Genomic DNA, 24,080 nt, shown 5'->3' on the forward strand with positions numbered 1-24,080 from the left:
AAAATTACAACAGACCCACACCAAGGCACATTATAATGAAAATACCTAACATACAAAGTAAAGACAGAATTTTAAAGGCTGTGAGAGAAAAGAATCAAATTACATTCAGGGGAAACCAATATGGATATCAGCAGAGTTTTCAATCCAGACCCTAAAAGCTACAAGTACCTGGAACAACATTTTTCAAGCCCTGAAAAAATGGATGCCAACCAAGAATCTTATACCCAGCAAAACTTACCTTCAGATTTAATGACGAAATAAAATTCTTCCATGATAAACAAAAGCTAAAAGAATTTACAAAAAGAATTTACAGAACATTCTCAGTAAAATATTACATGAGGAAGAGATGAAAAACAATGATGCAAATCAGTAACAGGAGGAACTAGCCTAAAGGAATAGCCAAATAAAGAAGAAACCAAGTTGTGTCAAAAACCAAAAATGAGCCAAAACAAGGAATACAAATCATATCTCAATAATAACCCTGAATGTTAATAGCCTGAACTCATCAATAAAGAGACATAGACTGGTAGATTGGATTAAAAAGAAAGATCCAATAATGTGCTGCTGCAAGAGACTCATCTCATAGAAAGAGATACCCACTGACTAAAGCTGAAAGGATGGGAAAAAAAATATCATGCACATGGACTCAGTAAAAAAGCCAGAGTATCCATCCTCGTATCAGATAATGTGGACGTCAAGCCAAAGTTAGTCAGAAGGGATAAAGAAGGACATTCCATACTGCTTAAGGGAAGCATAAATCAGCAAGACATAACAATCATAAGTATCTATGCCCCAAACAGTGGCTCATCCATGTACGTCAAACAAATCCTTCTCAATTCCAGGAGCCAAATAGACCACAATATAATAATACTAGGTGACTTTAACTCACCTCTCTCACCACTGGACAGATCTTCCAAACAAAAATTGAACAAAGAAACCATAGATCTCAATAACACAATCAATAATTTAGACTTAACGGACATATATAGAATATATCATCAAAAAAAGAGGGGATAGGGGCTGGGGAAGATAGCTCAGTTGGTAGAGTGCTTGCCTTGTAAGCACAAGGCCCTGGGTTCCATCCCCAGCACCCAAAAAAAAAAAAAAAAAAAAAAGAGGGAATACACTTTCTTGTCATCAGCACATGGATCCTTCTCTAAAATAGATCATATTTTATGGCATAAAGCTAATGTTAGCAAATACAAGAAGATAGAGATACTAACTTGTATTCTATCAGATCATAATGGATTGAAATTAGCAATAAATGACAGAATAAAAAACAGAAACTCCTCCAACACCTGGAGATTAAATAATACGTTATTATATGATGAATGGAAAATAAAAAATTTCTTAGAAATAAACGAGAACAAAGACACATCATATCAAAACCTCTGGGATACTATGAAAGCAGTACTTAGAGGAAAATTTATTTCATGAAGTGCATTCAATGAAAGAAGAAAAAAAATCAACAAATAAATGACTTAACACTACAGCTCAAAGCCCTAGAAAAAGAACAAAGCAACACCAAAAGTAGTAGAAGACAGGAAATAGTTAAAATCAGAGCTGAAATCAATGAAATTGAAACAAAAGAAACAGTAGAAAAAAAATTGACAAAATAAATAGTTGGTTCTTTGAAAAAATAATCAAAATTGATACACATTAATTAGCCACATTAACAAAGAGAAGGAGAGAGAAAACTCAAATTACTAAAATTCAGAATGAACAAGGAAATATCACAACAGACACGAGTGAAAAACAAAACATAATTAGAAGCTATTTTGAAAGTCTATACTCCAACAAAACAGAAAATCTCGAAGACATGAACAGATTTCTAGAGACATATGAATTACCTAAACTGAACCAGGAGGGCATACACAATTTAAATAGACCAATTTCAAGTAAGGAAATAGAAGAAGTCATCAAAAGCCTACCAACAAAGAAAAGTCTGGAACCAGATGGGTTCTCAGCCGAGTTCTACAAAACCTTTAAAGAAGAGCTCATTCCAACACTCCTCAAAATATTCCATGAAATAGAAGAGGAGGGAACCCTCCCAAACTCATTCTATGAAGCCAAGATCACCCTGATACCTAAATCAGACAGAGACACATTGAGGAAAGAAAATTTCAGACCAATATCCTTAATGAACATCCACGCAAAAATTCTCAACAAAATCTTAGCAAATCACATACAAAAATATATTAAAAAGATAGTGCACAATGATCAAGTGGGTTTTATCCCAGGGATGCAAGGTTGGTTCAACATCCTGAAATCAATAAATGTCATTCACCATATCAACAGACTTAAAGTTAAGAATCACATGATCATTTTGATAGATGCAGCAAAAGCATTTGATAAAATACAGTACCACTTCATGCTCAAAACACTAGTAAAAATAGGGACAATGGGAACATTCCTTAACATTGTAAAGGCCATCTATGCTAAGCCCAGGGCCAATATCAATCTAAATGGTGAAAAACTGAAAGCATTACCCCTAAAAACTGGATCAAGGCAGGGATGCCCTTGCTCACCACTTCTATTCAACATTGTCCTTGAAACTCTACCCAGAGCAATTAGACAGACCAAAGAAATTAAAGGGATATGAATAGGAAAAGAAGAACTCAAACTCTCTCTATTGCTGATGGCCTGATTATATATTTAGAGGAACCCAGAAATTCCACCAGAAAACTTTTAGAACTCATAAGTGAATTCAGTAAAGTAGCTGGATATAAGATCCATGCTCATAAATCTAATGCATTCTTATACATAAAGGATGAATCTTCAGAAAGAGAAGTTAGGAAAACTACCCCATTCACAATAGCCTCAAAAATAAAAAAATAAGATACTTGGGAATCAATCTATCAAAAGAGGTGAAAGACCTCTACAATGAGAACTACAGAACTCTAAAGAAAGAAATTAAAGAAAACTTTAGGAGATGGAAAGATCTCCCATGTTCTTGGATAGGCAGAGTTAATATTGTCAAAATGGCCATACTACCAAAAGTGCTATACAGATTCAATGCAATTCCAATTAAAATCCCAATGATGTACCTTACAGAAATAGAACAAGCAATCATGAAATTCATCTGGAAGAATAAGAAACCCAGAATAGCTAAAGCAATCCTTAGCAGGAATAGTGAAGCAGGGGGTATCACAATACCAGAACTTCAACTATACTACAAAGCAATAGTAACAAAAACAGCATGGTCTTGGTACCAAAATAGACAGGTAGATCAATGGTACAGAATAGAGGACATGGACAAAAACCCAAATAAATGCAATTTCCTTATACTAGACAAAGGTGCCAACAATATACAATGGAGAAAAGATAGCCTCTTCAACAAATGATGCTGGGAAAACTGGAAATCCACGTGCAACATAATGAAATTAAACCCCTATCTCTCACCCTGCACAAACTTCAACTCAAAATGGATCAAGGACCTTGGAGTCAGACCAGAGACCCTTCATCTTATAGAAGAAAAAGTAGGTCCAAATCTTCAAAATGTTGGCTTAGGATCAGACTTCCTTAGCAGAACTCCCATAGCACAAGAAATAAAAGCAAAAATGTATAACTGGGATAGATTCTAACTGAAAAGCTTTCTCTCAGCAAAGGATACTATCAGCAATGTGAAGAGAGAACCTACAGAGTGGGAGAAAATGTTTGCCACTCATACTTCAGATAGAGCAATCATTTCCAGAATCTGCAAAGAACTCAAAAAACTTTACACCAAGAGCTCAAATAACCCAATCAACAAATGGGCTAAGGGAATGAACAGACACTTCACAGAAGAAGATGTAGAAGCAATCAACATATATATGAAAAACTTTTCAACATCTCTAGTAATAAGAGAAATTCAAATCAAAACTACCCGAAGATTCCATCTCACCCCAATTAGAATGGCAATTATCAAGAATACAAGCAACAATATGTGCTGGTGAGGATGTGGGGAAAAAGGTACACTCATACATTGCTGGTGGGGTTGCAAATTAGTGCAGCCACTCTGGAAAGCAGTGTGGATTTTCCTTAGAAAACTTGGAATAGAATCACCATTCGACCCAGCTATACCCAAAGGACTTAAAATCAGCTTACTACAGAGATACAGCCACATCAATGTTCATAGCTGCTCAATTCACAATAGCCAGATTGTGGAACCTACCTAGATGTCCCTCGATTCATGAATGTATAAAGAAACTGTGGTATATATATACAATGGAATATTAGTCAGCCATAAAGAATGATAAAATTATGGCATTTGCAGGAAAATGGATGAAATTGGAGAATATCATGCTCAGTGAGATAAGTCAATCTCAAAAAACCAAAGGATGAATGATCTCTCTGATAAGTGGATGATGACACATAATGGGGGAGTGGAAAGGGGGCAGGAATGGAGGAAGGAGGGACTGTATAGTGGGAAAAGAGGGGTGGTAGGGGTGGTAGGGGTGGGGGGAAGGAAAAAATAACAGAATGAGTCAAACACTATTGCCCTATGTAAATGTATGATTACACAAATGGTATGCCTCTACTTCAGTACAAACAGAGAAACAAGATGTATCCCATTTGTTTACAATAAAAATAAATTTTTAAAAAAATTATCTCATTAAAAAAAATGGGGTGGCACATGCCTGTGATTCCAGTAGTTCAGGAGGCTGAGGCAGAAGATTTCGAGCTCAAACCCATCCTCAGCAATTTAGTGAGACAATAAGCAACTTCGAAAGACTCAGTCTTAAATAAAATATAAAAAGGGCTGGGGATGTGACTCAGTAATTAAGTGCCCCTGTGTTCAATCCCCAGTACCAAAAAAAAAATAAAAAAATAAAAAAATAAATAAATACATACAAGAAAGAAAGAAAGAAAGTGTGTTGTGTCTGTCTCTGCTTATCATCTGTTTCATTCCATTCCTTCACATAAATAGGTAACTACTGTCCTGAGTTTTGTTTTATATCCCCTGGTTACTTGTATAATCTTAGTAGATAGGATTATTTACATTTCATTATTTAAGTTTTTGTTTTATTAAACATTCTATATTTAGTCATCTGGGAATTTCATATTTACTTAACATGATTTTTCTACTACTCATGTGTAATGCATGATTAATAAATTATTCATGTTCACTGCTGTATTTCATGTTAATTTATTCAGTCATCTCTTCATTATTTGTTTTATAGAAGTCATATTTGATTGCACAATTAATACATATATTCTTTATAAAGCAAAGATGATTAAAATATATATAAATATCCCAGTAGAGTCTGTTGGACCTTGAATAAGATTACTGTAAATCACATAACTATTTTTATTATTGCCAATGGCTTTTATATTGACATCCCTACAAATTTGAAGCTTTTAAAAAATTGTATTCTATAATATATCGGGCAAACAACAGGAAAAATTATTCTTCTGATCATATAACATTTCTGCTAAAAGGGATTTTTAGAGTCGTATATCCAATACCCTCATTGAACAGTTAAAAAAGTCCATGTTCATAGGGGTGAAGTTATTTGGTGGAAGTTACACAGTTGGTCAGCAAGTGAGTGTCTTGAGTTTTAGAATGTAATGGGAACTTACCACAAATTTATTCACAGTGGAATATTATTCCACAAGGGACACTTATCTTGGAAAGCCTCTAATGACTTTGTTTACAGAGACTATCAAGACAAAGATACTTTAATTTTCCATTCAATAGTGTATACCATGCACAAGCCATTGTTAAATCCAATAAAGACTGTGATCATGTGGAGATTCATTTAAGGAATATATAGGGTTTAATCATGTCTATCTCATCTAACCTATACATTTTTTATCTTTGTACAAACAATATAATACATAAAGTTATCTCTAAGTTCTCACTTTTAGACACAAAACTAAATACATATAAATATAAAACTGTATATATATATATATATTTGTCATAGTTTCAAAGATTAAAATGATTGTGACTATGTGTTGTTGAGGATGTGAGAAAAGGGACATCTTATTCCACGAGGTCCTATAAAATAAAATAATATTTCTTCTTGCAAACTACCTAATTTATTGATATTCCTGTAACTCATGCTGACATTTCTCAAAATCTGTGGCGGCCTATCACTGCCCACAATTTTACTCACTCTTCCTGCTCCCACAACGGCAGAAGCAAATCTTCAATCTGACTGTGAACTAAGAAAGTGGGTATTGATGAGTTAAGTATCTTGGAGTGTAGAATATGGCATTTATGTGAAGAATAAAATACAGGATTTTACTGGGCCATAGGTCAAGTGTACACTAGGGTTTATTAGGAGACAAATAACAACAGAAAAATATGAAGAAAGTCCATCTTTCAGGATGATGTTCAGGAATTAAATTATTCCCTAGACTAAAAGAAGGAAAATATCCCCATAGTGCACAGCTGAAGCAGCTTCTTAACTGAAAAGCTTAGTACTTAGGTTGTATCCCATTGAAGAGGACTCTCTTCTCCACCAAACTTCAGCTGAGACCCTGCGAGGTCTCAAGAATCCTACCTTTGATTTCTGATGAAATTCCTCATCTCTACCTCTGATATCTAAGTCATTGACCTGCCTTCAGCAAGAATTTTGTTAAAACAGTTTAGCAAAAATCTCCCTACTCTTGATAACTAATTGAGTTTCTTTTAATAATATTCCCTCCATTTACTCTTTCATTCTGTTTGAAGACTATAAATCCTTAACTGTCTTGACTGTATTTAAAGATGAGCTCATTTCCATTCTGACCAGTTTCCTCTATAGCAGTAGCTTTAAATCTTGTCATTTTAAATATCTTGTGCAAAATTTTAACTACCCTCCAAAAGTCATGTAAAAGAGATTTTCAAAACAACCAATTTATTCTTCATGATATTTGCCATGTCATTTTTTCATTTTATGGTTTCTTTGTGGTTATACATAACACTAGGATTCATTTTGACAAAATTAAGAAAACATGGAATATAATTTGCTCAAACTCTGTCCCCTGTATTTCTCCTTTCCCTTCCTTCTTCATTCTTCCTATTCCCTTCCCTCTACTTCACTGACCTTTTTGCTATTAATTATTTTTAAGTATTTTTTTTTTCCTTTTTGGGATACTATCTTGTGGATATACATGATGGTGAGATTAACTGTGGTATATTCATGTGTGTACATAGAAAAGTTAGGTTAGATTTATTTCTCTGACTTTTCCCCAGTCCCCTTCATCCAGTATACCAGTCTTCCTTCATTTTTGATGGAACCTCCTCTCTTTCACTTTTTCTCTCTCTTTCCTTTCTTCTTCTTATTTTGAATTGCTTTCCACATATCAGAGAAAACATTCGTATTTTGACTTTATGAAACTGGCTTACTTCACTTGGCCTGATAGTCTCCATTTCCATCCATTTACCAGCAAATGCCATAACTTCATTCTTCTTTATAGCTGAATAATACTACATTGTGCATATATACCACTTTTTCTTTATCCATTCATTTCTTGAAGGGCACCTTGGTTGATTTCATAGCTTGGCTATTGTGAGTTGCGCTGCTATAAACATTGATCTGGCTGTGTCAATATAGTATGTTGATTTTTTATCTTTTGGATATATACTGAGGAGAGGGATAGCTGGGTCATGTGGTGGTTCTATTCACAGCTTTTTGAGAAGTCTCCAAAGCTCCTTCCAGAGTGGATACACTAATTTCATGCCATTATTTTCTTAACCTTTTTCCTTAGTTTTACCCTGATGCATTATATATGACTTAAATGTAAATTCCTTCCATTCAGTAGAATTCCCACACTCCCCCTACCCAAGATCACAACTACCTCTCTTCCCTCACATTGTCCATATATCTTGTTTTGGTTTTGTTCTGAATGAATCAACAAATGTAATAGCTACATCCTCACATTAACCAAGCCCAGGTGTACATCTGTCAATGGCCTCTGGCACCATCCTTACTTTGGGAATTCTATTAGACTCCACTGTGTACCCTCAGCTTTGAAGGTTTTCTTAATTATCTGTTTAATGTAATTACCTTATTTCATATGGAAAACTTGCATCAAAGGTATATTTAAATCACATGTGTAAAGGAAACAATATATCATCAGTCATAAAGGAAGAATAATTTTATAATTTAATTTTTTTAAAAGCATGAGTGATTCTGCTCTTCCTGTCATAGCATCAGTGCCTGAGAATGCAACCACAATTTTTAAAATCCAGTAAAACTTTCAAGCACAAGCTAAATACATTTGTTGCTAATAGGTGAAGAAAGATTAAACTAGGCAAATGCAGAAGAGTGAAAAAAGATGCACGAGTTGTATGAGATTTATTGAGAGGTAGTATAGAATACAGTTCCTTAGTATAATTATCTAAATATTTTTAAAATAATTTTGACATATGCCAAAAAATAGAACTTAACCCCACGGAAAATATCATGTTATACCTTCGCTATCACCCAGGACAAATCCAGCAGAATTTCAACAGAATTGTTTATTTCCCCTGTTTTTGATATATTTTTATCCAGTCTCTGAAAATGGATTAACCACTTTCTCTACTCACTATGAATGCCACCAACAGACAAGTGACCACTGAAGGGTGCACATCAGATTCAGAGTTGGAATGATATCCTTTTTAGTGTAACATCATTATTCCAGATCCTGGGTTCATCTTTTCTACCACTGGTTCTATCTATACCTGGGGTGATTTTGCCACCCTGAAGACATTCGAAAGTATCTGGAGATTTTGTTGTTGTGAAAATATGGTAGAGGTACAGAAGCTCCTGTAATCCAGTGGGTATAGGTGAATGATGTTATTAAATATTCTGATATGTACTGGACTGTACATCAATAAAGAATTATTTGTCCTAAAATGTTAATAGTGTTAAGGCTGAGGACATCTGGTGTTTACAGTGTGATTTATATGTGATTTGTGGCCAACTGGCTCCTCCAAGACCTTCTTGGTTTTATCACTGACAGTACCATGTTCTGTGAATCTCTCAATATTGAATAAAGTAGGTTGATTTGTAATCTATATAGAGTGTTGCTTCAAACTGGTGACTAAATTCTGGGAAGCTCTGAGTTTTGAAGTATTTGGTCTACAGCTTTTGTCCATGTTTAAATACTCTGGCAATAGTTTCTAATTATCTTAACTGAAGTCTACATAGGAAATAATTTACATGTTAGCTAACAAAGAAATACATTGTGAAGAATTCTGTTGAATAAAGTATTTACTAACACTAAGAGCTTCATGTATAGTATTGTTTCATTGCAATTTGACAGTTCTTAAATCGGATTCAATTCCTTCAGTTACCTCATTATAGTTAGATGAGGACTGACCTTGACTAAATTAATCCCAAACTTTATCAAAAATAGATCTCCATGAAAAAATCTAAGAATTTCTAAAGAAAATATTTTTTCAGTGTATGTTTAAGATACAAATAATATGCATTATCTTGTAAAACACTTAGAAGGTATGAATTCTATAATGGAATAAAGTGCCTGGCACACATAAAGAAAACATTTCATACCTCATGCTATGGCTTGGGTATGAAGTATCCCTCAAAAGCTCTTGGGCAGGAATGTTTGAAGGTGAAATGATTGGATTCTAGTTTGAAGGCAGTGAGTGGTAACCATAGGCAGGTGGAGCGGGGCTGGAGTAGGTGCGTCACTGCAGTTGTGCACGTAAGGTTTCATCTTCCCTATAGTCTCTCCTCTTTTCTCTCTCTGCTTCCTGGCCACCATGAGGTAAGCTTCTTTACTCCTGTGTCCTTTGATGTTCTTCCTCACTTGGGCCTAGAGCAAGGGACTTAGACATCTATGGTAAAGACCTCTGAAACAGTGTACCCCAAGTAAACGTTCCCTCTAAATTGTTGTCGTCTGGTATTTTGGTTACAGTGACACGAAACTGAAAAACACAGAAATTGTTGTGACTAATCTGATCATGTGGTTCAGAAATCTTTGCAGCTTAGTTTGATGGAGGAATTTGGAAAAGTTTGAAAATGCAGGCTGGAGAATCTTCAAAATGTTTTAAGCAGAGTTAAAAATGGATGATGTAAACAGTGAAGACCATGCTCAGGAGGTTTCAGAAGGAAAGGAGCACTTTATTGAGAATTGCAATAGAGGTCACTCATGTTATATTCTGGCAAAGAATGTGTCTAAATTTCACCCATTTCCTGAGACTTTGTGTGAGATTGAATTTAAAAGTGATGGACTAGTTAATTTGGAGGAGGAAATTTCAAGGCAGCACAGCATTCAGTCAGTAGCATGAATATAGCTGGCAGCTTTTAGCCAGGTTTACCAGGAGAAACAAGAGCAGAAAACCTAGTGAAAGCATTTAAGAAATTTGTAGTTCAACCAGAAAAAGTGCATGTAAAACTTGCCCTCTTCTAAGTTGTCTTGTCAGTTAGTTTGGAGAGTGATGCAAAGCTGATTAATACACTGGCCAAGGATCATTAATACCATCATAGTTTTTATCATAATTATTGTAGCTGTAATATTTTTAGTCACAAATGTATAAAAAAAACTCACATTATTTTTAGACAGAGAAGAAAATTTACTGAGTCAATGATTCATCTCGTTATAGTACTTCATTCTGTCTATTCTAACACAACATTATTTAAGGTAGAAACAGTATGACAATAATCAAAAGGAATAAAGCTCGTTGTTATTTATAACCCCTGGACAACCCTAAATGCCATCAATTTTGCTATAGAAATTATAATTTTTTGATATCTTTATACAAAGTTTGGATTATGAGGAATCATTTCTTTTCCCAAAGTGTTCCTATGGTATTCTTAGCCTTAAAGTTCCGTGACTCACTATGGATTTGCCTTGCACTGGGCTCAAGAAAAAGAGAGAAGAAGAGGTCCATTTTCCTGCTGACATATGTGAACATAGTGTGGAGTACCTAGGCATCAAATCTGATGTTTTGGAAATTGGCATTAGACGAGATTGTTCATACACATGTCCTTCTGCTCTCTGCTTCTCAGAATATAGCAATCTCAGAGAAAGACATTTTCTGGATCCTGGTCATGATCCTGATTTATTGCCTGTATTTACTTCCACCTTGGAAGCTTACTGATGCCCCTTAGTTAAGTCTGTGGCTTATATAAAATCACATTTTTAATATCTAATTATTCACTCCTTCTATATCAAATATGCATTGGATAAATAGAGCAATACTGTGCCCCTGCAAAGCACAATATGAAAAAGTTTTAAAAATTAACCAATTTCAAGTTTACTTGAGAAATAGCTATGAATGTCATTTATCAGTGTAAGTATGATGGGGTTTTCAAGTAATGGGAAAGATCATTTTTAATGTCTGATAACTGTATCTGAACTTCTCTTTTGTCTGAAGGGAAAATTTGGTTTTTTAATTATTAATGCATTTATTTTAATCAAAACATTGCCTGGCATAGAAAAGATACATTTTGAAATGAAATATTATTGCTATTAGTCCTCTTTATCAAATTATTTTTATTTATCTGAGAATTTAGGTTTGGTTGGTTCAGTTGTCTAGTTATATCTGTACTTGATTATGAGAAGTTTTGGTCACTTACCTCTGGATAAAGAATTATAAAATGATGGCTATTATAGTAAGAAAAATCACCCTGTTTTATGTTTCTAAGAAAGCTAGAGAATATTATAGATTGAATATTGAAATAAAGAAATTTGCCATAACCAAGAGAAGTTGAATATTTTTACCTTAACCAAAAATGACATCAACCATAACTGTGTAAAAACATGAAACGTACTCTTAAAAGCTTTTGCCCAAATTGATTATCATGGGTTTCTTTTGTGTATTGTAATGCATATTCAGGATAAAATGAATTGTATCACTCAGTGAAATACAACTAAATTTAATGAGACTTCTCTTCTTTGGGGCTGAAACTGTTCATGCCTTGATTGAATTGCACACAATACTTGCATTAAGTTATTTTTCACTGTATTAAAATCTTAATTCCTGGATTTGGCTCTCTCAGGATTCTTGTGATTCATTATAGGATTTTCTCTACTTTAGCTTCTTTAATCTAAAAAATGTTTCATTCAAAAATGTTGTAGAATGTCTTAATTTTAGTAATTAAGGGAAATTTTAACATATATATATATATATATAATACTATTCTTTGAAAGCCCAGCACAGAAATACCTACTTTCATTAACAGAATTTGATGCAAATTTTTCTTGTTTCAAAAACAAAATATACACTTTTTTCTCAGTCTCATTAAAAATAATTTTCATAATACTAATATGCTAATGCATGTTTTCTGTTTTTAATAATTTTTTAAAATTATTAATGAATAATTTTGTGAAATATTTAGTCACATTATTTAGGTAGAAATTATTTTGAAATGTTGATCCTCTCTCTAGCATAAAACTGTTGAGGATATATAATGCCAACTACAGATGTAATTTTGAATTTCCCGTAGCTATATTAGAAATTAAGTACTTCCTTAAAATACTATCATTCCAATAATTAACAAGATAAAATTATTAATGTACTACTATTTATGACTTTTAATAATAAGTTTTCAAAACATAGTATGTATTTTACCATTGTAATGGACTCAACTTTTTCATTGGTGCCTAACAATTGTACATTTGCTATGGCATATTCATACATGCACATAACATACTTGGATCCACTTCATTCCCCAGTGCTTCCTCTTTATCTCCTCTTATCCTCCTTCTGTGTCCTTTTCTCTACTCTACTGGTTTCTCTCCTATTTGCATGAGATACCTTTTATTCCTTTTTTCTCTCTAGCTTCCACATACAAGAGAAGTGACCCTTAAATTTCTGAAACCAACTTCTTTCTCCAAACACGATACTCTCCAATTCCATATATTTCCTGCAGATGATGCAATTTCATTCTTTTAATATGACTGAACAAAACTCCATTGTGTATATATACCACATTTTCTTTATGTATTCACTTAAGTTAGTTCTATAACTTCATAACTTAGCTATAGTGAATTGCAATGATGTATACATGGATATACACAAAATACATCTCATTTTCTGTGTTGTGTGTGTGTGTGTGTGTGTGTGTACTTGCTTTGTAACAAGGGGTACTTTATCACTGAGTTACATCCCTAGTCTTTTAAATCCTTGACAACTCTTTAATATGGACCATTCTTACTAGACTCTTAATTTGACCTGTGCATGATAAAAGTGTTTCTAATGCTGAATTCTAAGAACTCCTAATTAGCTGTATTTTGAAAGACAATTTTTACATTGGTATTATGGAAATATGTTTGTCTTCTTATATAAAAAATTGTAGTTAGGGAGTTATAAAAATCCTGCAAATAAATACTTTAAAAATAAGGATAATTTAATATTTTATGTCTCTCACTAAAAGACTTTCAATGTAGTTTAGAGTATAGATATTATTTGATTAATATTTTCAAGTTTTTACAAAATCTAAAATGATGTAAGATGTATATATTTTACTTAGAAAATGTATTTGCACATCTGGTACATAATGGTAAGTATCTTCTTATGATTAAATGTATATGGTACTTATCTACAAAGAAATTTTTATTTGTAGTGATTTATAATTAAGTTTTACTTTGACTATTTATGAAAGTAATCTATACAGTAGCTGTACGAATCTACTTTTGTGATCTTAGTTGAAAAAATAAGGAAGATTTGGACTAAAAAATTACTAACTGGGGCTGGGGAGATAGCTCGGTTGATAAAGTGCTTGCCTTGAAAGCACAAGGCCCTAGGTTCAATCCCCAGCACCGAAAAAAAAAAAAAAAATTACTAACTGGAAGCACAATTTAAGATCAGCTAGTCTCAGTGAATCATACTTGGATAGTAAATTTACTTAAAATTATATGTTACTAAAATAATGAATAAAGTGGGGTAAGACTTAGCTTACCAATCTTTGATTTACTCATCATTTTTAATTGCTATATATTTCATTATCATATATTGAAAAATTTTCTGAGGCAATTGTAATCTTCAATATTCCAAATCAACTCAATTGAATACATTTTGACATGTTGCCATGCTTGCTATAGAGAAGCAAAAACTGTTCTTATGGTAATTTAGGTTAGTGTTAGCTTTTCTATCTCTAAGTGTTTTTTTTTTTTTTTTTTTTCCTGCGTGTTACTGGGGATTGAATGTAGTTGAATATAGGGTTATTCAACCTTTGTTATGTTCCCATCCCTTTTAAATATCTATTTTGAGACAGGGTCTAGCTAAGTTGCCTAGGCTGACCTTGAACCTGGTGGTCCTCCTGTCTTAGCCTCCAGAGGGGTTCTTTGTTGAAAAAAAAAAAAAAAAAGAAAGAAGGTTGTGATTTGAAAAATTAGGTCAGCAATTTCATATCATAATATGGCTAATTTTACTAAAGGTACCTCTCCTTAAGCACACACACCTTCACCCCTATGTATCAACATACTTTGCCATGTGACCTCACAGATTCTTTCATGTACATGTTCCCACCCCTCAACTTTTGAATAGGCATAAAATTTTCTTAGGTCAATAGAATGTTACTGAGTGCGGTTTGATTAAACATTTGAAAATTCCTTGTACATTTAGGATATTTACCTCATGCTACTGCCATCACCAGGAGACAGACACCTAGGATAATTCATCTAGGATAAGTCTTTAGAAGAGTGTGAGTATATATGGAACACATACAAGTCCAGCAAGATCAGTCAAAATTAAAATAATCCATAGACTTGTGAGCTAAATAAATGCTTACTCATATTACTAAACACCATTGATAATAAATGATAGCTAATCTTATTAAAAGAAAATTGATTTTAGTGGTATAAAACAAATTAGTGATTTTGGATAGGAAACTAGTTAAAGAGGGACAGAGAGGAGCAGAAAGGAAGGAAAACAAAAATACATGAGCGAACTCTGGAAGGTGACAGATGGGTTCGTTATCTTTATTGAAGTGATGGTTTCACAGTTGTCTGTGAGCATGTGTCAAAATTTATCAAATTATATTCTAAAATGTGAAGTTTGTTCTGTGTTAATGATAGCACAATAAAGATTTTAAAAACTGCTTATTGTTGTCTGTGCAGTTTAGAGTTGTTATGTAGCTGTAGCAGTTTATAACTGTTAAACTATGATAGTTTCATTACTAAGAAACCATCATCTTATCTGCATAATATTGATAATGAATAATGATATTCTTTTTCCTATTCCTATGTAAATAATACTCAGATTTCATTTATTGGTTAAACAAATGTCTTTCAATTTATAATTTTGTTCCAGGCACTGTCTATATGGAACTTAAATTCTCATAGGCAGAAGAATGACAATTATGAGATAAATGTAACACATCAAATGCTTTGGATTGTGATCAGTCCAAAAGTGGGGGAAAGAAAACAAAAGAGAGTCAGGGGATGTAGCTCAGTAGCAGAGCACTGGCCTAGCACGTACTAGATCCTGGTTAAATCCCCAGCACCACAAAAAAAAAAAAAAAAAAAAAAAAAAAAAAAAAAAAAAAAATCACACAAACTCCTAAATGTACTTGTTATTCAATGACAATTAAACACCTATCTCCTATCTATACTAAGCAATACAAAGAATAAGAATACTTGGGAGTACTCATGTTAGAAATATTTACCATATACACATACAACAGAAATAAATAATATTAACTATAAAAGGGAATCACCACCTCATCTATCATCAGGAATTATATAAGTAACTGAAACTTGTGAAAGTATAGAAATACAAAATTGAAGGGTATAATACGTATCATAATTTCTACAGAGCTTACTCTACCTTGAAGCATTTTTATTCATGCTTAAAAAGTTGTAGTATCTTCTAAGCAACAAATTTGCATCCTAAATAAAGGCCTAGAATTTCCAGTCTTTAAACTGAATGTATATGTGTGTGTGTGTGTGTGTGTGTGTGTATTTATACATGTACATATTTACATATATATTTTTTCAATGGTGGTAACTTTTTAAATTCTTTTAGAGATAATTTCAATTAAAGGATAACAATCTCAATGAAAAAAAAAAACAACTGTTTTTCATGCAAAATTCTGGAAATGCTCTTAGTTGGGTGATTTTTATACTTGCAATCTTCCTAATAAATCTCAGAGATTTTGCTCCAATAAGCTCAAAGTCTTCCTAAGCAAATTATTCTAGTTGCTTTTGGTACAATTTAACCAGAGCATAAAGTTCTTGGGTGTATATTTGCTTTACTCTCATAGTAGAAACAGGTTTCCTTCCTTCCTTCCTTCCTTCATTCCTTCCTTCTACTTTTTCTCTTTTTTCTTCTCTTTCTTCTTTTCCATTCCTGGGGATTGAACCCAAGGATGCTTTCACTAAACTATATCCCTAGTATATTTCATTTTTTATTTCATATTTTATTTATCTTTTTAAGTTGCCCAGGCTGGCCTTGAACTTTCAATCTTCCTGCTTTGGTCCCCTGAGTCCCTGGGATTGCAGGTGTTTGCCATCACATCTCTTTCAGGATTTCTTTTTATCAAGCTGTGCTATTACCTCGTTATTTGTGGAATAAAAGCAAAGAGGAGAGATAGCAGAAAGTTTTCAGGGGGTAAATATTGCCTTCTGAGATTCTCACCTCTAAAGAAGTTTTTGTAGTTTCCAGACCAGAGTAGACAGCTCTCTGCAAGGAAAGAGAGGACTTTTTCTAAATCTCAGAGTTATCAGATAAAGTTGAGAATTTGCAGTTCTCAAACTTATCTAACCAAATGTCCCATCCTGTATCTCAAATATCACATCTTCTTTCCATTTTTATCCTGACTTTTGAATAGAAGACAGTAGGAGTTATTAATTCTTCCTTCTAATTTTGCGATTTCACCATGAAAAATTTGACCTGACTTTAAGCATAACCTCTCCTCCAGTTATGGGAGTTGTGAGTCTCTGAAATACTGCCATACGGAAAACCGCGGCTTCTTTGCCTGGCTTGCTCCAAGCGCTCGGTGCCGCTTCTAGTGCTTATGGCCTGACCAGCGGGACAAATGACGCGTACACTTCAGAGGTTCATGAAGCAGCTTCCCCTTTATTCAAATAACACCCTCAATATATAAGCAGTCTCATGCATAAGCAATTGTAACCAGATATGTCCATCCAATCCTGTCAAAGGTCAAGCGATCACTCGCTGGAGCATACATGTAAAGTATATCTGTCCACGCGCTAGGCAGCTGAACTGATTATCATACAGCCAATGGTAAACGCTTCCTGCCTTTCTCCAGGCATAATCAGGACACTGTTTGCTCTCTGCCAGTTGCCATCTTTAGATGCACGTGGTGTAACCCTGGGCCCCGGTTTCGCCTGCCACACTGCCATGAGTGTCTTATGACTTTTTCATATTATGCCCTAAAGTGATAATTGGCTTACCTATTCTGTTATGTTCTTGCATCAGTGGTTTGAATAGTTTGCAACAGCTAGCTAACTCCACAATCAGAATAATTATTATTTCTAGAGTTCATGGATTATTGTATCCTTTAAAACTGATTTCCATTCTGCTTCATCATAGATAGGAATTTCAGTAATTGCAATACTGTAGCAACTAGAATTTATCATGGTGCCATCACAAACCCCAGAGCCTATTACTGTCTACCTAGAGAGTAATCCAATTCCCTTAAATCCATGCAGAGATTCTACTTCCTAGGACCATTTCTGATATAAGCTAATCTGTCTTTAAGATAGATTCCCCTACTAAGAGACTCAGAGATTCAGGATCATTCATTCTGTGCAGTTTATAAAGATGTATTTTGTTTCAAGATGGTAGTTTTCCACATTTCTCCTTTGTCTGTTCACATTTTATTACAGTTGACCCCTAATATCAGGAAATAGCTTATTTTTAGAAAGAATATTTGATACAATTGTGTAATTTATTAGGAGCATATGGTCCCTGATTATAAACACAAATAGGGGAAATGTGCTAAAATATTGGCTATCGTGAGAAATTAAAGAGCTGTCACAGGCTTCTTCAGTCTTCCTGGAGTCTGTCGTACCTAAATTTTGTTACCATGGACAGAACTGGAAAGCCAATGCAAACATACACCAGCAATAATTGAAAGGATCGTGAAGCCACATAAAGTTGAATGTCTTGAAACTCGCACATACATAAAGTTTCTGTGAGGACCAAGTTAATGAGTAAACACCCTTTCAATAAGAAAGTCATAAAATTAAAATGAATTGGATACTTCTCTGAGTTTTACATAACTAAATGTCAACTTGGTATCTATAGTTATTATTTCAATTACAGGAGATAGAATGATAAAGTGAAAATATTTATGTTAGAGTCCCAAACAGCTCTAAGCTCACCATATAGTAGGAGAGGTGCCATGTACACAATTATGTTGCAAGCTCCTACAATTCTACACCAGACTACCAAAGGACGTAGAGGTGGAACATCAAAACAACAATTCTTGGAAGGCTTTTATGAGAAACTAGTCTAAGACAAGTTTTATTTCATGTGATAGGAGGGAGAATAGTAGAAGATAAAGAAGAAAGGTGAAATCTAGACAGAATCTGATGTCACTGAGAAATTTTTCTGATTAATCTTGAGGGACGTATTCCATATAACCTTAGGCCATTAAACATTGAGCCAATGCTTCCATCTCACCTCAGTAGTTCTCTGTATTTTTCTTGGTGTAGCTCTATTCTAATGTTGGCCCTCAGCAAAGTCTCTATGCCTAAAGTCTCTGTGCTTGTGTCACTGAGGCTTAGTCACCCAGATGCAGCTTTCTCCTTACCTGTCATTCACTGTGCTAACAATAGTAGATTCACAGATTATTCTTGGGACGTTCAAGTCAGAAGAATGTATTTAAGAAGGATGAATAAATAAGACTGTAATACAGAGAGCGGTGTGAAAGAATTAAATTTGCTTGAGCACTTTGAGAGTTAAGGCACTTTAATAAATTGAAACTATCTGTACCAAATATAGATTGAAAAAATTTGAATTTCTTTAATTTATTCAAACATTCTAAAATGGGATATGGATATGTAGCATCAAATGAATGTGTTTTCAAAGGTTATTCATTATTAACTTTCAAGCTGACATTAACTCTATTTAATCACAGAGAATTAGATTCTGTGTGACTCAGTTCAGAAAATATAAAGAATATTAAGTTAAAAATAAGATCTATTTGAAAAGGTCTGGAAATATATAATGACATCAAGCCAAACTCTTCGAACTGCAACCATTATTGTTCATATGTATGATCTGATATTTTAAAGATGTTGTTTTATATGGAACAAAACATAGATATGGCAAGAGTTCAGTTAATTTCACAAACAGAAACATGATAAAAATTAAGAATACAAGTATCTTCAAATGCATATTAATATACTGTTTGATTATAATTGCACATACCTATGATTTTCTCAGGAATGAAAATGACCTATGAAGACAGTTAAATTAAAGAAAGGAAGGTATCAGAGCAGCTTGCAGTAGAAAACCCCAATGTGGAGGGTGTAGGGACAGTCCATGCACAAACTTGCTCAAGCAGTTAAGAGATTTCCGTGACACCAATAAGAGTGTGTCTCAGCTTATTTCTGTGATTGGAATCCTCTAATTCTCAATTTTCACAGTTGCATCCCTGACTAGAGCTTAGACCTTGCGATCTCTCCTTCTTCCACGAGAGATTTGAACAAATTTTCCCATCAAGGTATTAGGATAATTCATCATTACACATTTGTAATAATATACTACTGTAAGAGGAAAAAAATGTTCAAAGACATTTATATTAGAATATTAGAGTAATATTCTTGATTAATTCAAGTATAAGATTATTTAATTACTATAATGGATGAATCATATGTCAAATAGTCAAATCATACATCCTGAAGAGTGAAATAGTATTTGCAATAGTTTCCAATTTTCATTTAAACTTCCAATAGTTACATAATTTTGTAAAGAATGCATATAATATGTTTCTTCGAGATTCATAATACACATGGATAAAAGAGTCAGAAATATGGAGAATTAAAGAATTGCACAGATCTATTTGAATCAGCATATTGCAAAGTTGTTTTCTGTACTTAATACCTCCAAATGAAATGTTGACACATTCATATGTAAAATAAGATGGAGCTATTTATAGAATGTTTATGATACTATCAAATATTTACACTGAATTATATTTACTTTTACAATCAGAATAAGCAATAAAATTATTAATAAAGATTTAATGTAATATTTTAACAGACATATTTTGAAAACATAAATATCATGCAAGGACTATATATACATATATATATATATATATTACTAGGATACACACAAACACACATATATAAATATATATATGTGTGTGTGTGTGTGTGTGTGTGTGTGTATATATATACCACATACATACACATACATATATCCTAGCAAGTGAAGCAATGACCAAAACCAAATGGGAAGACCCTAATAAAATAAACTAGACCTGTATTAGGAAGCTCATAGATTCTAGGGCCAGGGTAGAGATAATACAAGATGAGTTAGGAGCATATTGCAGATACTTACAATGAGAAAATTATCAGAAATAAATAATAGGAGGATATCGTTATATTAACAGACATAGAAGCTACCCTTATGAAGATTCCAATGCCCAAAGCCAGAACATTTAAAAAAAGAAATTCATATAATCAGGTTAAAATAAATATAAGAAATAAAGATAAAGCATTGGGACTAAGTATTCACTATTGTTAAAATGAATACTCATTCAACAAATATTTGCTGCATTTTCATTAACTTAAGAATGGTCTAGGAAATAGGACTTAAAAATTAATTTTTTGAAAAGGTAAAAATTTCTGCTCTCATGGAGCTTACAGTTTTGTGGGCAGATATGAGCAATAAATGTCAGTTAAACAAAGTGTAGTTTTTGGATGATGTTCAAGTATTCTGTCAAAAAGCTGATTTTTCTCTCTTCATAGGATTCATGTTTATTCACAGTATCAAGTTGTCCATTACTGAAAGTGTTTTCTTTGGTGCAGGGTAAATTTTGCATAACTAGATCTCACTCTGAACTTAATGTTTAGAGGAGATTTTACATTAGCATGGGTTTGGAAGGTCTGTCTGTTGCTGTGTCCTGCACAAAGAGGAATCAGAGGTGTGAATCAGCTGAGAAATTGAAAGTCTAAAATAATTAATAAGAAATAAAAGACAAAAGACACAGAAAAAGTTTCATAGTGAGGGCCTGGTGGATGGATGGAACCTGATGAGTCTGATCTCTAACAGTGAGACTCTATATGCTTTATTTAGAGGGTAGCACATCAAAGGGATTTATTGTGAGGATGGGTTCTTTAAGGTAAACAAGAAGAGAGAGGCTGTGGGGACATTGGCCTGACTGGAGCCTTATTTCTTACACAGTAATTCTTTCTTCTCCAGGAAGCTGGTGCCTCAAGACTACTTGGATGCACTGATATCTCTTTCCACCTGTGGGGAGTTGCCTTTGAACCTAGGGCTGACTGAACCAATAAATTCCATGGTATCAGAATTCTCTTTGAGCAGGATATTGCCAAAGCAACCAGCAGTCTCTAATTGGTCTCAGATGGGTGAGATGACACTGAGAGTTCTCTGAGGGGCAGACCTCCACTTAGAGATGGCTCAGACAAGGCCACAATTCAATCATCACACACTGCCTATTTCAGTTTAGCCTAAATCAGTGATGTCCTAAAGGCTATATATCTACACACAATTCTGATTTTTGCAGACAAGCTATCATCAAGGGTAGAATGAGAGGGAAGAAGACACCAGCCACAGGTAAGGCTCAAAAAAGCAAACATGTGCATCATCAAGGTGCATTATATAAATAGTCTCACTTAAAAGGAAAGTCTGTTTATTATAAAGAGTTTCTTCAAATGCTTCAGGTACAGGATGGAGAACTGAATGGTGATTGATAAAAGTACTTCCAAGAAGAGGACAAACTTAAGTTTCTTTGAAACAAGGTGAATATCAAAGACTTATTTCTGCTCAGGGCTTGGAAATAATGGAGAAGATAGAAGGTGTGGAGTTTAGACAGAACTTAATGAACTACAGGAGGGTCCAAGCAGAAGTTAATGAAAGTTAAGCCCACTCTTAAAATTGAAGGTTGTTCATGTTACTAGAAAATATTTTACAAGTTTTAATAACATTAATAAAATCTATCCAAGCTATATAATTTTTCATATATTGTTATAGAAAAGATGAATCATGTATTTTATGTAACCAAACTGGTCAGAAAAAAAAGCAATGTGCTTTGAAGAGAAAGCATGGACTTTAAAGTAGCCAGAGTGGTGAGTTCCCAAGCATTTGTGGGGCTCCGGGGGAAACCTGTGGTATTTGTATCAGGTCATGATATTGGGTTTCAAAGAACAGATCGTATGTCATTTCCTCACATATGACCTGATAGTGAGGCCACACAGATCACCTTTAAATTATAAATGTGAAGAGATGTAATCTCAAAGAAAACATTTGCTTAAAAGCCATTAATTCTGTAAGAGCACAGAGATTTGGCTATCTAGATAGAAGCATGATTCCTCTCACCTGACAAGGCACAATGAAAGCAATAGCAAATGAAGTCAAGCCATAATTTACTTTTTGTTTGCTGAGTAAACTGACCCTAAATCCATCTTTGACACTCACCCTAAACTCACCACCTGTAGAAACAGAATATCACACTGTGGAAGTTAGGAGTACATGAGTTTAATATTGCTTCACCAACTTATTTCTGGGATGATGTAATTATAATTGTGACCCATAACCTTCATGCTTTGCTGACTATGATATGTTGTTCATTTCTGACTTATTCAACATTTTATTACTGTTTCTCAATCTTATTATTCTAGGAATTAATACTACATCCATATCATCTATAGAAATGATCACATGTGATTTTAGTAACACATACTATTTCCAGTTAAGAGGCTAAAATATATACATGACATTTCTTTCTTGAGACCGTTTTTTGACATTTTCTATTGATAATGATATTAAATCTAAGACCTTTTCTGAGGAAATAAAAATAAGAAGAGAGTAATATCATGGTGGATTAACTTCATTTTGGAAAACACATTACATATCTTTTAAAGTCTAATTTGTCATGGTTAAGTGAATAGACACTTTGATTATCTGGCTCTTGTCTTAGTTTTCATTTGCAACACCAAAGGATATTTATTTAATTTCCTATATCCATTACCCACCTCATTCACACAGTTTTTCAAAGGAAACTCCTGTAGGGAATAGAGATTTAAATCCCTACAAATTCAGTCCTCAGAATGAAATAAATATATTTTGTTATTAGCTTTTTTTCCTGGGAAATATTTCTTATATTGATTTCTACATATCTTTTAAATTTGCTTGGAGTGTGATTCTCTAGTGTGCATGAGCAAAGTAATAATGGCATACCATCCTGTGGTTATATAAAGTAATTTTAAATTCTTCTTGATGTTTTATCATCTAACTTTAATAAGAGTGATCTCTATCCATACACCAGATAAGTAATTTAGCACTTTTAGAACATGCTGAAAACTCACTCAGTGTTTTCCATGACTCTGGGAATAGCAGTTTTCCTACTACTAAAGCTTACTGCAATCAATTTCTGTCTCTCAATAGTTGTGACATCAGAGAGAGCAGCAGCATTTTTCTATATGTTGCTTTCTATAATTTTATGTGTGTGCCTCTACAAACACCTATGGTCTACAAATTTCCAATGTCTTTCCCCTAACAAATTCCAAATTTTTATGTTGATGTTCTACCATCCTGATCTACCAACAAAATGCACAGGCTAAAACAGACAGGATGATGAAAAAACTGTTTCACAAACACTGTTTGAAAGAAACTTCACTTCTATAGCTTCAGCTGTGATCCGCCAAATGAGCTTAAAAAAATATATATTTAAACCATCCCATACTTGGGAATAAGTTATGTTAAAACTTCCATGTTGAATCAACCTCTTCAATATTTCAATTCAATTGGGCATAAGATTCATTCAATTAAGATTTTATATATATATATATATATATATATATATATATAGAGAGAGAGAGAGAGAGAGAGAGAGAGAGAGAGAGAGAGAAAGTATGACGGTATCAGTTGAGGAGTTTTTAAAACCTTAGGTGCTACTGGTCATGGAATTTTTTAAAAACTTGGATATTGTGACTTAAAATCTTCACAGGTCCCCAAGCAGCCTGGCTCCCTCCGGTGGCAGGCACTATCCACT

This window comes from Sciurus vulgaris (genome assembly GCF_902686455.1).
Source record: "Sciurus vulgaris genome assembly, chromosome: 4".
Classification (NCBI taxonomy): Eukaryota; Metazoa; Chordata; class Mammalia; order Rodentia; family Sciuridae; genus Sciurus; species Sciurus vulgaris.